The 17,560-nt window shown below is 38.5% G+C and overlaps 1 long non-coding RNA gene across 1 annotated transcript; it reads right to left on the bottom strand.

Annotated features, from left to right (window-relative positions):
• Nucleotides 1-8,277: 8,277 nt before the first annotated feature.
• Nucleotides 8,278-9,165, bottom strand: LOC141003200 (uncharacterized). The gene is made up of 3 exons (XR_012179693.1): nt 8,888-9,165; nt 8,665-8,784; nt 8,278-8,363 (listed from the first exon to the last, which is right to left on the bottom strand). It is a non-coding gene; the product is annotated as an uncharacterized lncRNA (long non-coding RNA).
• Nucleotides 9,166-17,560: the final 8,395 nt, after the last annotated feature.

Here is a 17,560-nt window from a genome sequence, read left to right as displayed (position 1 = left end):
GAGACGGTAGGCGAGGTAAGCTCTACTGAACAACCAGGAAGTCCCCTACATTGCATTATGGGTACTGTAGTTCTTACCACTACACCTGCTCTTTTTAACTCAGCAAGATCTTTCATAACATGACTTTGAACTTAAGCAACAAGCCAACACATTTTCAACATCAGCCTCTCGTTTAACTCGACTCAGTACAGCCCTTTTGTTCTCTTTAACACTTGTAACGTCACGCTGTGTGCCACGTCAGTTTTGTTTTGTCTTGTTTCTGTTTCCATGTTGTGTTTTTCCAAACCGGTTTCCCCCGTCCTTCTTCCCTCACCTGTCGCCTTGTCGATGTGTGTGTTCGTGGGCGTGGCTCTCAGGTTCCTGCTGCAGCAGAGAGAGGCACCTGAGATTTATCAGCTCATCACTTCCTGCTACATGGCCCTGATCTCTCCACCACATCAGGTGACTCTCGAGTACCGTAATCTCGTGCTGTGATCTGTCTGCGATCAGCTCCATTGCCTTCCCCTGCTCACCTGTGATTCCTGCTCCATTTCTGGAAACCCAGTGAGATCACTCTACCCCGGCTCTCGTGCCCTTGTCTTCGTCTTTCACCTTTTCTGTGGACATTTTAACGTTACACCAATCCTCGTGTCTCTGTGTTTGGGTAGAACCAAAGCCTCTTATGTAAATCACATTTCTCATTGCTTTTCACTGATACATCAAGTCTCTCAGGAGCCCTTGAAACTCTGGTGACTGTTGGTGACTCAGGGGAGTTTCCTGTGGCCGTCGCCTCGCAACTCACAGAGCCGCTGGCTATCGCAGCCTCGGGGGCGTGCAGTCCAACCCATCATTGACAATAACAGTGTTTCCTTGCTGTCATAGCAATGAAGGAACAAAACATCTGGCTTCATCAGTAGATCACACCCTCAGATCTCAGGCTGATTTTAATGCTGGCTCTGCAGGAGTGACTCTTCTCTGATCAGAGCCTAATAAATGTTCAGCTGTCTTTCAGTTATTGGTTATGGTGGAGTTCGCCATGTCAACCAGTTTAATTTTCAATTTTTAGGTTTAATTTTAGTCTTAACTTTTGAGTTACATTTACATTTATGTTTTATCCACAGTTGTGAGTATACAAATAATCTTCATTTACATCACTATGATGGGTTATTTGTTTCATGTCGTTCTTGTTTAGATTTGAGTGATTTAATGAACTCTGGCATTCTTAAGCTAATTCTGAAGACCGTGCAGCTGCTCTCACTGGATTCTGTGACAGATATTTATAATGAATGTGAATATATATTGTAGTTTAGTTTAGTTTAGGTTTGGTCTATTTTTAAAAATCTTCTAGTATTTCAGATTGTGTAAATCAGAAAAATGATCGTTGAAAGTCTGGCCACACAACTAATTTTGCAAAATATCAAAGAATGTACAAATATCATTATACAAAATGAAAATGTTATCTTTATTCACACTGTTACATTTCCCCAGAAAGCAAAACCTGGAGGACAGGGGTCGCAGGTCGGGAAACTAACAAATCGCTGCACAAATACAAATAAAAAACAGATTTGGAAGTTGTTATTTTTAAGTTGTCTTATTTCTCAAAGCAAACATTGTCAAAGATGAACATTGGCATCTTGAGAGAAATCAATTGTTGATTTTATCTCTACAGTGCTACAAGTTCTAAAGTGACAGTATAAACTACATTACAAATACAAAACCATTAACAAAAATATATTTACTGTCAAGAAAAGATACAACCACTGTAAACATTTGTGTGTCGTTGCACTTCAAAGTACACAAAATGTGAATATTCAGTCCAGGACAAAGTTAAAGTCCCTCAGCTGCATCATCTCACATTTTGATTTCACACTTATTTTAGATTTCAGAATGAAACTTTGCCTTAATGAACAGTTTAAAAAAATAAATACATTTATATACAGTTGTTACAACTCGTAGTGTTTGGTTGGACCCAAAAGGACAACGAGGCAGGCACAGGAGTTTTTTTGTACTTCACAAGGTATATACAGATGAGGGTGGAGAGATACTCTGGCTGGAGACTCTGTCAGAGAGGTGGTAGGAGGAGGAGAGGAAGCTCGCGGTGGAGCTGGTGGAAACTCAGGTGAGCATCGGGCACGGCTGTTGGCTGTAGAGGTGCGGAGAGCTGGGTTACTAGAAATGGACCCACTGGTAGCTGAGGACGGGGATCACTGGAGGTGAAATATAAATGAAACATAATGTGATGATTGTCTAATCCTAAACATCTACATTACAGCAACAATATATTTAATGTGTTACCTCGTCAACTTCAATGATTTTTGTAAAAGTCTGCTTGTTCTGAAACACATTTAAACCTGTTGGGACAGGAGCAACAGAAGACTGCTTTGTCCTGTTTGGATCATTCACAGGTGAACAGGCTCAGTGGTAACAGGTGGTAGGGTCATGACAGGGTATGAAAGAATCATCCCAGAAAGGATGGAGTGAGGTTTGAAAGCCTCTTGAGGACAAAACTCAGGACTGTTTTCGTTTTGAAAGAGCAATAACTGATGCAGAAACTCCAGTTCTCAGCGGACCAACGGTGAAACTTCATCATTAATGTTTGTAGGGCTGAGACCTGCTTTGCTGTGATGCAGCTACAAATTATATTTCAAAAACAAGACTTCACTTTTCCACTTGAGACTGTCAAAGAGTTATAGATAACAAACAATAAAAAACTGACAGTGGTCCACTGTGTGTGTGTGTGTGTGTGTGTGTGTGTGTGTCCTCGTTTCTTAAGCTTGCAGACCTTTTTATTTTGTTGTCCAGGTGGAGGACAGTCTTTGTCCCTGTCACTGGTTTCCTTGCATTGGGTGTCAGCTGCTTGTTTGATTTCCTCCAGCTAACAGACAGAAACAGACACAAATACACAAAAACACATATTTAACAGTTTTGTCACCTTCACAGCTTTGCGTTCACCTTTCCCCAATTTTAAGAAAACTCCTTAATGACACCAGTTTGAACTGATTATATGTTTCAGAAGTCTTCTGATGAAGATGACACATTGTGAAATACTCTGCCTCCTTCATCCCAAACACATCTGTTTGAATTTCTCTTCTTTGAAATGTAATACAGTTTATTGAAGGAGATCTAACAGGAAGTTTGACCTCTGACTGACTGCAAACATAAATAACGTAACTGTGTAGAATATCATACTAAGTCTGTGCATGACTGTTAGGCAATCAAGAGAATTCATATCTATGCATAAATATCCATTATAACATATAAAACATGATATATTCTTATTTAGTGTAGTAAAAATATCTTCTGTATTTTGTCGCTTTTATCAGATCTGCAGGTCAGTGTTAATGGTAACAGTGTGAATACTTTTCTTCGTGTTTTGAGGTCAGAATAAAAAGGAAAACAATATTTAAGGGAAGAAATTGTTCATCTTGAAATTTCTCCTGTCTGCTGATACAACAGTTTGGTTCTGTGTGTTCTCAAACAATGAGGAAGTTAAGACAAAGCAAACAAAACCCAATGGCTTCAATTCAATTCAACAATCTTAAAATACATTTTACTTGATTTAAAGCTAAAAAAAACAGACACAGGCTGTATTTAGGGGGAAACAATATTAAATACGATAAAAATATTAACTTCTCTGTTCATGTTGTCCGGCTCCGTCTGCAGCTTCTGCTTCTTCTCTGTGAGCGTCTTGACAACAGCTGAGAGTTTATCCACCTGAGAGGAGAGAGAGGATACAGACAGAAGATGAGAGACCTCCTCCTCTATTAAAGTTCAGATTAAAGAGGAGTGTACTCCATGGTCTGATTTGTGCAGCATTTTAACTGGAGTATAACGGAGAGGTGAACAACTCATGTTCAACAAGAAGAAGAACCTGCAGAAGAAGTCAGTTCTGTATGTAAGCAGAGTCCAGCCTGTCTGTCTGTTTTTCCTCATTCACCTTCAAATGACTAAAATGCAAGAGAAACAAGATGAGAGACATTTTGTCATATTTAGTCAGTAATTTAGTTCACATCATATCCTGGTCTGAATGAAAACTAAGTTCTGATTGGCTGCAGGTTGTGATGTATTACCTTTTAGTGTGCACTTAGTTTGGCTCAGGTTAATCCTGTTAAACCATTTATACTGTTAATATATAAAAACAACTTAACTGATGACATCAACATGTTATTAGAAAATAAGAGCATTCAATAAAAACAGAATGTCTAAAAAGTCATTAATGTCAGAAGGACTCCACAAAACAATGTTTATCTTGATAAAGTCCATCAGCAAAGTCTGATCTGTATCATATTCATGTTATCAACAGATTCAACATGAAACTGTTTGTTTTACAGTGAAACTTACTGTCTCTCATCATTAGTTTGATCATTGGTCTACGAAACCAATATGAAGAAGATAAAACAAGTGTGATGAGGGTGAAAAGATGAACCTCAGTGTTTCTGTTCACCTGATCATTCAGGTCTCTCTGAGCTTCCTCTGACTTCTTCTTCTCATCCTGGAGCTGCTTCTCCAACTGTAATGGAGGAGAGAGGAAGAGAGACATTATGTAATATAATACAAACACTACATCATCATTGAATGAGTTCTCAGTGGTGATGATGAAATAAAGCAATAAATCAAACATTTTAAACAGCATACAAACCAATAAGAACATGAGTATCAATGAATTATAAACCTCGTCTATCTTGATCTGTAGTTGTGTTTTCAGCTGCTCTCTCGTGTTCTCACTCCTCCTCTTGTCCTCTTCGAGCCTTCTGACCTCAGCGTTCCGATCATCAAACTGAGAGCAGAGAGAAGATACAGATAGAAGATGAGAGACCGTCTCTCTTATTAAAGTATATGAGTCAAAATGAACAATAAAATAACTCCATGTTCTGATTTGTGCAGCATTAATAGAGAAGTTCAATGTTGATGTTAATGAACAGCAGCAGTCTGTAGAAAGAGCAGGTCTCAGGTCTGTTGGTGTGTAGGTCAGTGGAGGAAACTGATGAGTGAGCAGCAGAGTTCAGTCAGTCTGTCTCACTGTTCTTCCTCATTCACATCAACTGGCTGAAGAGTTTCTGTAACAACACTTGATGAGGTTTACACATTATTACATGGAGCTGTGGCTCTTTACCCAACAACTCACTGATGCTCTACAGCAGCACATCAGCAGTGTGTGATAGTGTTTATAACATGGACACTGAAAATATTGAACCTTTATTGATTCAGATGAAGGTTTAACAATAGATGTTTCTCCCTCCTGCTTTCTTTCTTGGTCTGCAGCTCTGTCTGCAGCTTCTGTTGCTCTGTGAGCTTCTTGACATCAACTAGTTTATCAGGTGGATCAATGAGCAGCAGAGCATCTTACAGTAGTGAGTCTCCAGCAGCTCCTGAGGGAAATATCTGTCTCTTTAACAGCTAAATGCACCACTTTGTTCACCAGTTAGTCTCTGACTGTGTCTGTCTGCTGTTTGCTGCTGAGCAGGTGCTGCACAGTGGCTCTTCATACCTTCTGCTCTTAAAACAGCTGGAAACAATATTATGTTGTTGGATTGTTCATAATATTCTGTCTTTGTGGAAAATAACTACAAACACACCTACATGTAAAAAAAATGTACAAAATAAAAGAGAGAAAGAAAGAAAGAAAGGAACCTTGGTCTTTAGTTTTTTCATGTCTTCTTCAGCTTTCTCTCTTTTCTTCTCCTCCTCCTTGAACTTGTTCTCCCACTGGGAGGGAAACAGAGATTAGATCAGATGTTGTTTCATTCAGTACTCAGGATGTAAACTAAGCTCTGATTGGCTGAAGGTTTATTATCTGTTAATAATGGTCACATATATCTGCTTCTGTTTGCTCTGAGCACATTTATACTGTAAATATATCCTGTAAATACAAGCTGTAACAATCAGTGCTGTTCTTAACTGATGATCAGAAACAATGTACATGAACAGAATCTGATCATCATATTTATATAATAAACAGATTCAGTGTGACACCTGTTTGTGTTTCAGGTGAACTTCAGTAGATTCATACTGTAAACACTGAGGACTATAGGACCACTTTCACTACAAGAAACATCTTAAAGATATTCATGGTGGTTCTTGATTCTGATGAGAATTTAAAAATATCATTAATTTAATGTTGTTATTCATTTAAATGAGCTAAAAATAAAATAAAGAAGTAAATATTTGATTTTAAGCTAAAAACAAAGAAATGGTGGAAAATCTTCAGTGGAAACAAAAATCATCATCAATAAGAGACGGACGTCTTTTATGATGGTCTGCAGCTTCTGTCGCTCTTCCTCACTCTTCTTCTTCTCCTCTTCGAGCTTCTTGACCTGATCGTTCAGACCAACAACCTGAGAGCAGAGAGAAGATACAGACAGAAGATGAGAGACCGTCTCTCTTATTACAGGATGTCAGTCTAATAAACAGTAAGACAACAGTAAGTATAACAGAGAGGTGAAACACTGATGTTAATGAACAGCAGCAGTCTGTAGAAAGAGCAGGTCTCAGGTCTGTTGGTGTGTAGGTCAGTGGAGGAAACTGATGAGTGAGCAGCAGAGTTCAGTCAGTCTGTCTCACTGTTCTTCCTCATTCACATCAACTGGCTGAAGAGTTTCTGTAACTACACTTGATGAGGTTTAATGAGGTTTAGGATGGTTTAGGATTAACCTTGTTAGGTTTGGTGGTACTAAGACTCAGGCGCAGAAACCAGAATGAGTGGAGAATTCAATGTTTATTGTAGAGAAAGTGGTAATGTGAAGATCCACGGGGAGGCACGGGAGTGAGCGTGAGGGGAGAGAGCTGCGGGTGGTTTCCTCGGGAAGGCACTGGAAAAACACAAGAGAGAGCACATGAGACAAAAACACAAAAAACCAACAACACTGCTGGGCTAATTCAAAACTTCTTTCTCGGAAAGATTGCACGAAGGACCTGGAGCTGTATTACCAACTGGTGGTGTGAACAAGACTCTGGCACTGTAGAGAGCGTCCCCAGGTCTCTTGTAGGTAGCTCTGATTGGCAAACGCGGCACTGGTGTGGCTCTCTGCAGCACCGTGATGGGAGAAACTCAAAACAGGTGTGTTAGTAAAGAAACCTGGAGTGCACGAGGAAAACACAGGAAGTGGGGGGAAACCAACAGGAAGTGAACAAAATAAAACCAAAAAATGAAACCAAAGACCAAAAACACCACAAACCTCTGTTCTTGGACTTCAACTGATTCTTCAGGGTCTCCACTTCAGATAAAAAAAGATAAAAAATTAATGATAAGAGAATAAAGTTTTTTTTTTCTTAAAAAAGGCTTCTTATGAACACTTACACATTTCAAACATGCAATATCTGTTTTTTATTATTCTGTTTTACTTTAGTATTATTTTAATGATGTTATCGGCCTCGTTGTCTCCTGACATGTTTTAATCCTGGTTCAACCATGTACAGCACTTTGTAACACTGTTTACAAGTGCTGTTTAAAGAAACATTATTATTATCATCTCATTAAATGAGTCTGATTGTTGTTGATTATGGATTTTAAGTACAAATGACACACAGAAACACTCAACTGTTCCTGTGTTTGAAAGTTTCACAGCTTGACCAGTAAAACTCTTGTGATGAAAATGAGTTTGTCTCGTGTTTTTACTAAATATGCATGTGCATAGCTGGTGAATCAGAGCCTGGCTACTGATGACATGTGTTACTGTACATGAGGCCATGAAGACTGATAACTATCATCCTTTTTCCTTCAGCAAAGGCAAAGTTTAACCACTGATTTCATTTCTCCTATGATGGAGAGGTAGAGATATTTGGAAGTTGAATTGTTTGTTATAGTTTGAGAGAGTCTGCAGTGGTTCATACTGGTTACAGGAAATACATTTTTCATTTCAAGTCCTAGTTTTGTCTTCAGCCATTTCAAGACCCTTGATACCAAAAGCTGGTTACTGTCAAAAAAGAGAATTAGAATTTCAAATTCTCCAGGTAACATTTCTTACATCTGTTTTCCCCTGCTTTTCTGTCTTATCTCTTTTTTTGCTATTATTTAATCTCCACATTTACTTCTATCCTAATCCCTCTGTCTGCCTGAAGTGTGCCTCCTTTAAAAAAGGGAAACAAGGCTCTGTATTAAAATGTGACCAAATATACTGAATGTCTGATTGTCCCAACATCAATTAAAATCTGTGCTGTCATAGTTGCTGCAGATCCTGTTTCTCGATGTAAAGATATTGTATCCCCCTTGCTTATAACGGTGTTTTTCTGACTCTTTTCTGATGCTTTTTATTTACTTACATTTGTTCTTTTTTTGCCTTTTTCTTACAATACCTTCATTGGCTTCCTTTCCTCTGTCGTGAGTGGCTCACACTCTTGGTTCTTCTCTACTTTATCAGTTTCATCACTGTGTCTTCTCTTGGTGTCTGAGTACAAATAAAGTCAATGAGATTAAAGCATGAAAGACATTTACTTGACTTGGGAATGAACCGCAGCAAATGAGGCCGTCAGTCTAAAGTCATGTTATAAAGAAAAGACTTGTGGCAATTTGACTGATTGAATTAAAAGTATTCAAACCACCATTAATCAACACTATAACCAGTGTAATATATTTTGTTCAAAAGAAACATTTACACAATAACACAAATCTCATCACTTTTCCACATAAAACTTGTGTAGCTTGACATTGACAAATAAGAGCAGTCAACTTGTGACTTACTGACTTACTTTTGTTTTTCCTCCACACAAAAAAGACAAGAATCAGAATAACCAGGATGCAAACTGCCAAAATAACAACCAAACCAACTGTGGTAGAAGAAGAACTGGACTGAACCTCAAATAAATCATCTGAAATTACACAGAGACAGAATAACATGGCAGTTAAAGGAAACTGGACTTCAGATATTTGAAACTAAAACAGTGATCACATCATAGAAGTAATAATGTTTACCTGAAATAAAGGTGATTGTCTCTCTGGTCTGGTTGATGTGGTTCTGTTGGACTCTACAGGTGAAGCTGTTGCTGTGTCTCTTCTCCACAGTCACTCTGCTGCTGACAGTATAGAGGTCATCAGGACCTCTGACTGTCTCTGTAGGTCCAGCAGAGAGGAGGTTTCCCTCAGCGTCCAGCCAGAACACCTCAGGTTCTGGATACCAGCCTGTAGACTCACACTGTAGAAACACTGCTCCTTTGTTTCTGACAATCTCTGATAGACTGATGACCAGTGAGGAAGCAGCACCTGATGAGGGGTAAAGGTACAATTAAAAAAGCTAAAAGCTACTAATTGAACATGGTAAAACATGTAATCACAGTAAAATTGTCTTAAAAATGATTTTCTTTGGACCACTCTGTCTTGTGGACCTTCAGTTTGCTGTTTCACACCGTTACATGTAAAGGTTCAGTCCTTTACATGTAACATTGGCTCTTATTTGACCAACAAACAGTTCACCCCTGACCTGATCATGGTGCTACATGAAGTCAAAGGGTGCACATATTTTACTGATCCCAATAGAAATGTAAAAACAGTTGACATCTTAATGTAACCATGGATTACTGCATATAAGATCATGTTAAGCACAATCAAACTGAGCTGCTGTTACAAAAAGCATTCAACCGGTGGCATTAAATTAGTCTCAGAACCAGACAAATGAATACCAGGTGCATGCATGTGATACGAGTGCACAGAACAGTATCTGTGAGCGTTCCTCACGAGCAAGCATTTCTGCTGCATGGCTGTCAGGAGCGTGAGCTCGACCCTTCCTATGCATGCATGACTGCTTAACAGTCACCCGTGCTTCATAGTCTTTGGCTGTTTGATTTTACCTGACACAGTGGAAGGTGATTTTCTCTCCTGAGAGAACAACATCACCTTGCAGAAGTTTGCCTCAGGCCTCATATTATTGAAGTTTACTATAATTAGCTAGCTAACCCTTGTTAGTCTCAACAGGCTCTGTGACCGAAACTACACACAAAACATCAAGGGTAGGTTGACCAGACGTCGTGTGTCTCGTTGTCCTCAGCATTGTCAGATTTATGACCATGTGTTCAGCTCTTAAGTGCTCAGGTAACAGTGATGCTGATTCACACACCTGCATAAACACTAATGATCATAATGCAGCCAGTTTGCCAATTTATTGAGCAACAACACTGTCCCACCCCCCACATCGACAGCTTCCCTTTACTGCAACATAATTTTGCTTCAATTTGTCTGAATCTGTTTTTTTAACTGTATTTGCATTTGGATCAGCCCTCATTCCCGTGGCTTACCGGCCAAATGAACATATCTAGTGCAATGTCAGTTATTGATGGGGTAAAGGATTGGGAGATGGGGCCACCAGCCAAGGACTACATACCTATCCTTTCGGGAAGACAAGTGCTGCTGTTGTAATAGCAATGTGTAGGTGTAGGTGGACCTGGCCTTAAAAGGGAACAGGAGATGACACACTGACTGGTTTAATTAATATGCATCCAAAACACCCATGATTAATTAGGACAAAATACAACTCCTTTGTACCTTGTGTCTCACAATATGTCCAGATTATGCGCTGTTTAACTAGCAAAACGGAGTTGGACATGCTCTGAATGCACTTGCACCATGTGTCTTTAGCACATGCGCTATAGATATTTTAATTACGGCACACAGTATGTGTCTACTTACCAACAACAAGCTCAACGACAGATCCTGTGTCCAGTTTTGGGATGTAGCACTGGTATCTTCCTGCATCAGAAGGTTTCACTTTGGACAGTTTCAGTGAAACGTTTCCGTGCTTCAGTTCATCGATGGACACTGATGTTCGTCCTTTGTATGATGGATGTTTGGATCATACGAGGTCCTGACCAGCACGCCTCATGTGGACAAATCTAGGATTTAGGTCAGATCTTGTCCACTCCAACGTCATGGCAACAACATCCACTTCAGGTTCCAGGTGACAGGGCAGAATGATGTCATCGCCAACTTTTGCTACTATTGGCTGTGATGGAGCAATTATCTGAGACTGACCTGGAAAGAAACAAATATGGTTATTCTGTCAGGACGAGTTAAATTCTCCACTAGTGTACTGTGCTCATAGCAGCAGACCCTCAATCTAAAACAAGTTGAGTGTAAATGAAGGACATTGAATGGAAACCTGAAAGAGAGACAGAGGTTTTTGCTTAAGGTTTTTCATTATATATATTTTTAAGACAAGTATCCAGCACCATCATCAGGTCAAAACTGGTCCAGTAGTTTAGTTTATGTAAAAAATGATGGCATTCCTATGAGCCTCATCAGTACTTTATTAGTGTTAGAATGCTTACATGCAAACTGAGATTATTACCATTGTAAACATGAGAAAGATATAATGAGATAGTGTTTTTTGAGCATTCATAAACTATTCCAGTAGTATTAATCTGAATTAGCATAATATGTCTCCTAGAACCAAAGTGTTCAATTAGCATTAACTTACAGAGGCCTCATCATCTCTGATGGCGCTTTATACGCCCACAATCAACTCAACTGGTGACATTATTCTCGCCTTCAGAGGAAAAGTGTTTGAATATTTAAAGTACCAAAGCCCAAAATGTCTTTACAGCACTTTCACCTACTATTTAGTATATTGATATGATTTGTTATTGTGTTCAATTAAACTAATGCAAATTAAACTGTTACATTGAGAGTGCATTTGTGTGTGAGTTACCTGTACACAAGTGTGCTAGGAGAAGATGGAAGAACAAAACACTGAGGCGTCTGAGTGGAGACTGAAGTCCATTTCCCTGAGTAAAAAAAACAATACAACATAGACTAGTTAGACATTGCTTGGAAGAAAATTGCAGATGAACTAGTCCGTAGCAAAGTAAGTTAAATTGTCAAAAGTCAAATTGTTATTCTGAGCAAAGAGGGGCTGAATGTTTCTGAAGGGGCAGTGCATGGAGCTCCACACAATCAGAAGATCAATACATCAAGCTGAGTTCACTGAGAGTTAGAAAAGCAGCAGGCACAGATACAGAATTTGCGAAATAAACAACACGAGACTCCAATCACTAAAAGAAGGCTGTCTTGTAGCATCTCAGAGGGCGAGGAGCAGTTTCTAAACCACTTGGATGAAAACGAGGACAAACACTTTGAGAAATACCAGAATTTCACAGTGGATGATGGAAAACGTTGTATTTACTGATGAGTCCAGGTTATAGATTTCTTTCAGCAACAGAAGGGCGTATGTAAAGAGCTGAGCAGGAGAGAGAATGATACCACAGTGTTGCAAAGCCACAGTGAAACATGGTGGTGGGAATATTCAAGTTTGGGGCTGTTTTTGGACTCCTGCACAGAACTGACTCCACCCTGACCGAGGTGAAGCACCACTCCATTCAGAGACATGCTCCACCCTCTGGTTTGATCTTTGTGGAGAAGGATTCATACTGCAGCATGATAATGAACAAAAACCCACCTCAAAACTTTGACAGAACAATTTGTAGACCTCGAGTGCATGCTGTCATTAAAGCCAAATGAAGATATACCAAATACTAAGATATTCTGAAATTCATGGACATAGAAGTTAAAAGTAACTTGGTCTCAGACATTTTGACCATATCATATATACACATTATATATATTTTCATATATACTTTACATAAACTACTACAACTGCAGAAACACCTTCATTGACTATAAATAATGACACCAACATGTACTGCAGTTTAACTTTCACTTTTGACAACACAGACGTCATGCAGAGTTACAGAGTATGACTACAGACCCCTTAACTCTGAATGAAGACTGGTAAAGAAATCTGTAAAGTAATATAGTGTTGTAGAATATTACATAATTGAAAGCTGATAAAATAGCCAAAACATAAAGACGACGACGTACCTGCTGCATGATGTCGGTTACTTTATCAGACTGCACTGAAGTTGTCATAGCAGTTCCATTATGAATTTAATACATGACGGATAATTATGCATGCCCTATAGTGACATAAAATTGAGTGACTAACCCTGACTGTCTTTTTAAACGTTACCCTTACCGGAAAGCTTGGCTTAACGATTCAGAGCAATATGGAGTTTGGTGTCCTGCCCAAGGACACTGTGGTAGGAACCGCTGATGTTTGAAACGCCAGCCCAAGGATCAGTGGGAATCCCACTTGACAATGACCCATGGCCACCCCAGGTTAAGCTAAGGGATTCATGAGCAAACTGCAGGGGCAGGGATGGTCATCTGTCTTGAGTGAGTGTCTGTAACTGAAGGACTGACAGTTCACGTTAAAGCAACTGTGACTCTCTCAAGCTCTTGCATCAACATCAGAAAAAACTGCACAGGAAGAGGAAGTTCTCACCAACACACTTCAGTTGTATTTCAGTCTGACAGTCAGACAGTCAGCAGGAAGACACCATGGAGGTCACAGCTCTCTGCTTCAGACTGTGTGAGTCTCAGGTTTTCTTCTTTTCTTCTAAGTTTTAAATCCTGTAGATCAAACCATCTATGTCTGATATTTAACTTTGCTCCTGTTTTTATACAGTGATGCTTGAATTTATTCTGCTGGGGACACAAGTTCAGGACAGTTATACTCAGAAAAGTGGTGAGTGAGAAAGAGAAAATTCTGAAAGATGCTCTTTAACATTTTGTTAGTATTATGCTTTCTACTTAAAGGACCCACACTGAATATCGACCTAAACCTTTTAAATCTGTTTGTATCTATGCTCTAATAGATATTCAAGATTTATTGAATGTAATGAATTAATGGACATGTTGCTAACAAATACCAGAATATATTTTACAAAAAATCCAAGTTTATTCTGCCAAAATTCAGAGACATTGAGACTTCACTGATCTTGTTTCATCTGTTATACTAAAGACATCATAAAATTCCCGTTCTGAATATTTCTTTACAAACACTATAATCTTTTTCTTGGTTTCAGATTAAGTTTTTCTTCGTATCACTCCAAACAGACTGCAGCACTTTGAATTCCAGCCTGTCTCTTTTCATTGTGAGGGAACTGATGATTCAATTCAATTGAGAGGGATCACCAGTGCTAAGCAATTTGATCAGGAATGTGATATTAAGAGGACGTCAACAGGGTCTTCCTGCCCAATTGATAGAGTCTATTCATTAGACAGTGGAGAATATTGGTGTGAGACTGCGGGGGGAGAGAGGAGCAACAGTGTCAACATCAGTGTCACTGGTATGATTGTTGTGTTTTTAAAACCAGTACATACTCTAACTATATGTAACTACTACTACTACTACTACTACTATAACTATTTGTTATTATCTTGTAGGTATCTAATTCAGTATGTCCAGTAACATACTGGACTCTCAACTGATATATTCATTATTCTCAGATCAACCAGACTGTACGTAATCAACATATTATTTCAAAGTGTTTTTTGTTTTTTTACAGAATCATGCAAAAATCTGTAGAAAAATGTTAAAATGCTCAATCATTACTACTTAATGCAGCCTTTGGAAATATAACATGTGGTTTCAATCCATTTCTAAGCAGATGATGCACTGCTATATTTTGATAATTTTGTATTTAAAGTTTAATTGTCTTTGCCGTCTTTTTTTCTCCCTTCTGTGAATGTCACCACCTAACCCTACATGTTATGTTTAGCCTATTTTCTCAGCCTATTTTTATCTGCATCTTGTATCTGCCGTTTTATTCCTCACCTGTCTAAATTATCCCCATTCATGTATTGTAAGTAACATAAAACAAGGACTGATATTACATTTTTTCATCATGTTGTCCAGATGGTTTTGTGATCTTGGAGAGTCCTGCTCTTCCTATTTGGGAGGGCAGATGATGATGTACTATTTTTCTCCATTCTGTGAATGTCACCACCTAACCCTACATGTTATGTTTAGCCTATTTTCTCGTATCTGCAAAGACTAATATAAAAAATTTTCATCATGTTGTCCAGCTGGTTCGGTGATCTTGGAGAGTCCTGTTTTTACTATTTTGGAGGGCAAAAATGTGACTCTGCACTGTAGAAACAAGACAACCTACCTCCAGGCTGATTTCTACAAAGATGACGTCCTCATGGAAAGTAGTCCTACAGGAGAAATGACCATTCACAATGTCAACATATCTGATGAAGGACTCTACAAGTGCAGCATCCCTGCTGTTGGAGAATCACCTGGAAGCTGGCTGGCTGTCAAAGGTGAGACATGACAATGTTACAAAACAGCACAAGGATTATATTTTCCAGGTTGTATGGTCAGGATGGGTGATGATGATACATGGTGATGGTACCCTGTCTTATGAAAAGTCTAATTTTTTAAGCTTTGTAAAAAAATTAAAATTTTGTACAACACATGCCACTGTGGTAAACATTGTGACCATCTGCACTAACTTGACATCATGTAGTTGAAAAATTAACCCAAAAATTCCACGCACTGTTCATCACCTGAGCTCACTTTATCAACTTGACGTTTATTTGTTTAGTTACAGCAAATCCTGTTTCTATCATCCCTACACCCCCTCGTAACGAGACCCTTCAAAATGGCTCCGACTCCCCTCATGTGCTCATCCTCCTGTGGGTTGCCGTCACCATTGTGATGATGGTTCTGGTGCTGGTGGTGGTGGGATTTGTTCATATTAGTAAATGCAGAGGTATGTAAAATGAGCTAGCACACCACAACATGTTTATTGAAAACAACTGCTAAATACTTAAACAAGTCAATAAAGCAGAAAGAACCCCATTACAATTTTACACTTACAGGCAAAAATATTGTGTGGCTGCACTAAGGCAGTCTTATCATGTTGAACAATTCCTCAGCCTATAAGCTTTCAGAATATGATGTTCATATTGTTGCTTATGTGCATTTTAAAGCACAGGCTTAACTTGGGTGTAGCTTCATGTAAGTCACCTTATTTTTTAGTTTACTTTTTCACTTTTCCTATATTTTTACATGCTCTATCACTTAGTTTAACATTGCAGGAAAGTTGTTGTGCAAGGTGCAACTAAGACTACAAAGGATTTTAAAGAACATTCTGCTCCATCATATCAACCTTTACATTCCTTTTATTTTCTTTGCTGATTATATCAATATTTTTTGCTTTCTTATCAGTTTCCTCAAAGATACCTATAGCAGCGTCACACTCAATAGAGGACAATCATCCTGGTGAGTGCACCATATACATACGTGTGTGTGTATAGTACCGACATATATATATATATATATATATATATATATATATATATATATATATATATATATATATATATATATACATACACACACATAAAGTATATAGTATATTGTTATAACAATAGAAGTTTTTCGTATGCATGCATGTTTGTATGTACATATATATGTACAGTATGTATATAGAATTATGTGTGTATAAATGTAAAAAATATATATTGCTCTCTATTTATGCATAACATTTATACGTGTCTACCTGCTGACCTTCTTCTTGTTGGTATGTAAATCTATAATATTTAATTTTTTTGTCTTTTTTTCTTTCTTTTCACAAACATATCTTTTATGTTTCAGTGTCTGGGGACACTGACAATCCAAACGATGTGACGTATGCAGTCGTCGTCACAAAACAGAGAACAAACACAGGTTCACTTGACCTCATATTGACTTTAATAACCAGAGTTGCTTTGTGTCACTGTCATCCATTTTGAAAGTAGTGGTTGAGCTGCTGTTACCAGTAAAGATTGAGACGTGCTCTAAAGCAGCACAGATGAATTATTTTTGAGTCCTCTCAGCGTGTACGTGGTGTTTTGTTTTAGACACAGCAGATGCTGCTGATAATTTGAGCCTCCACCTCGAGACAAACCACAGCAGAAAGGGGTGAGTGGGCCCCTCATCGCTTTAGTCTGTCCGTATTTAAAATTAGCTCTTTTCAGTTAATCTATCTGTCAGTCTTACTGTTGGTTTCTCTGCTTCAGATGAGGATGAGTCCTCACACCAACCTGTCTACGCTGCTGTGACCATAAGTAAGACCCCAAAAACTCCCCAACCTGGTTTGTATGTGATTAAAAAGATGTTGACTATTTGTAACATTTCACACATTTCCTAAAAATCTATATACACAGTTAAGTGATGCGCCAAAATCTTCATCTAGAGAAAGCAACAGAGCTTTGACATTTTATCTTCAGCTAATATTTTATCACAGAAACAAAGTACATTTTGTTTTAGTGTCATACCACCAGAAGACAGAGCAGCTTCTTTACTCAGGCTATGAGACTCCTTAATTCATCCTCAGCACGGAGCTATGAAAAATAATTAAGTTTTAATGACCAATACAATCTGGACAACTTTGAACCAGAACAAGTGACATCAGTGATACAGAGAAACACCTCAAAACAGCAACACCAGCAGAATTCTGCACATTGTCTCACTTACTGCAGGAATATTTATTTATTCACAAAATGTTAGTCTGTGTTAACCTTTACATTATTATATTATTATATTCTTACCTGTCTTGTATTCAGGTGTGCAGGGTCCCAATCTTTTGAAATGTCCTGATTCCAGTTTGTTCACATATTTCTTATTGAAATCTTTTTGGCAGATTATAAGATTCCCCGAATCCCCAAAAATGACATGAAATCTTCTTTTTTCTTGAGCAGAATCAAGATTATCCAGCTCCACAGGGACCCTGAATCCCACAGCTGCCACAAACCCAAATTCAACAG

The sequence above is a fragment of the Pagrus major genome, chromosome 10, assembly GCF_040436345.1.
Source record: "Pagrus major chromosome 10, Pma_NU_1.0".
Classification (NCBI taxonomy): Eukaryota; Metazoa; Chordata; class Actinopteri; order Spariformes; family Sparidae; genus Pagrus; species Pagrus major.
This window is presented reverse-complemented; position numbering and strand designations above follow the sequence as displayed.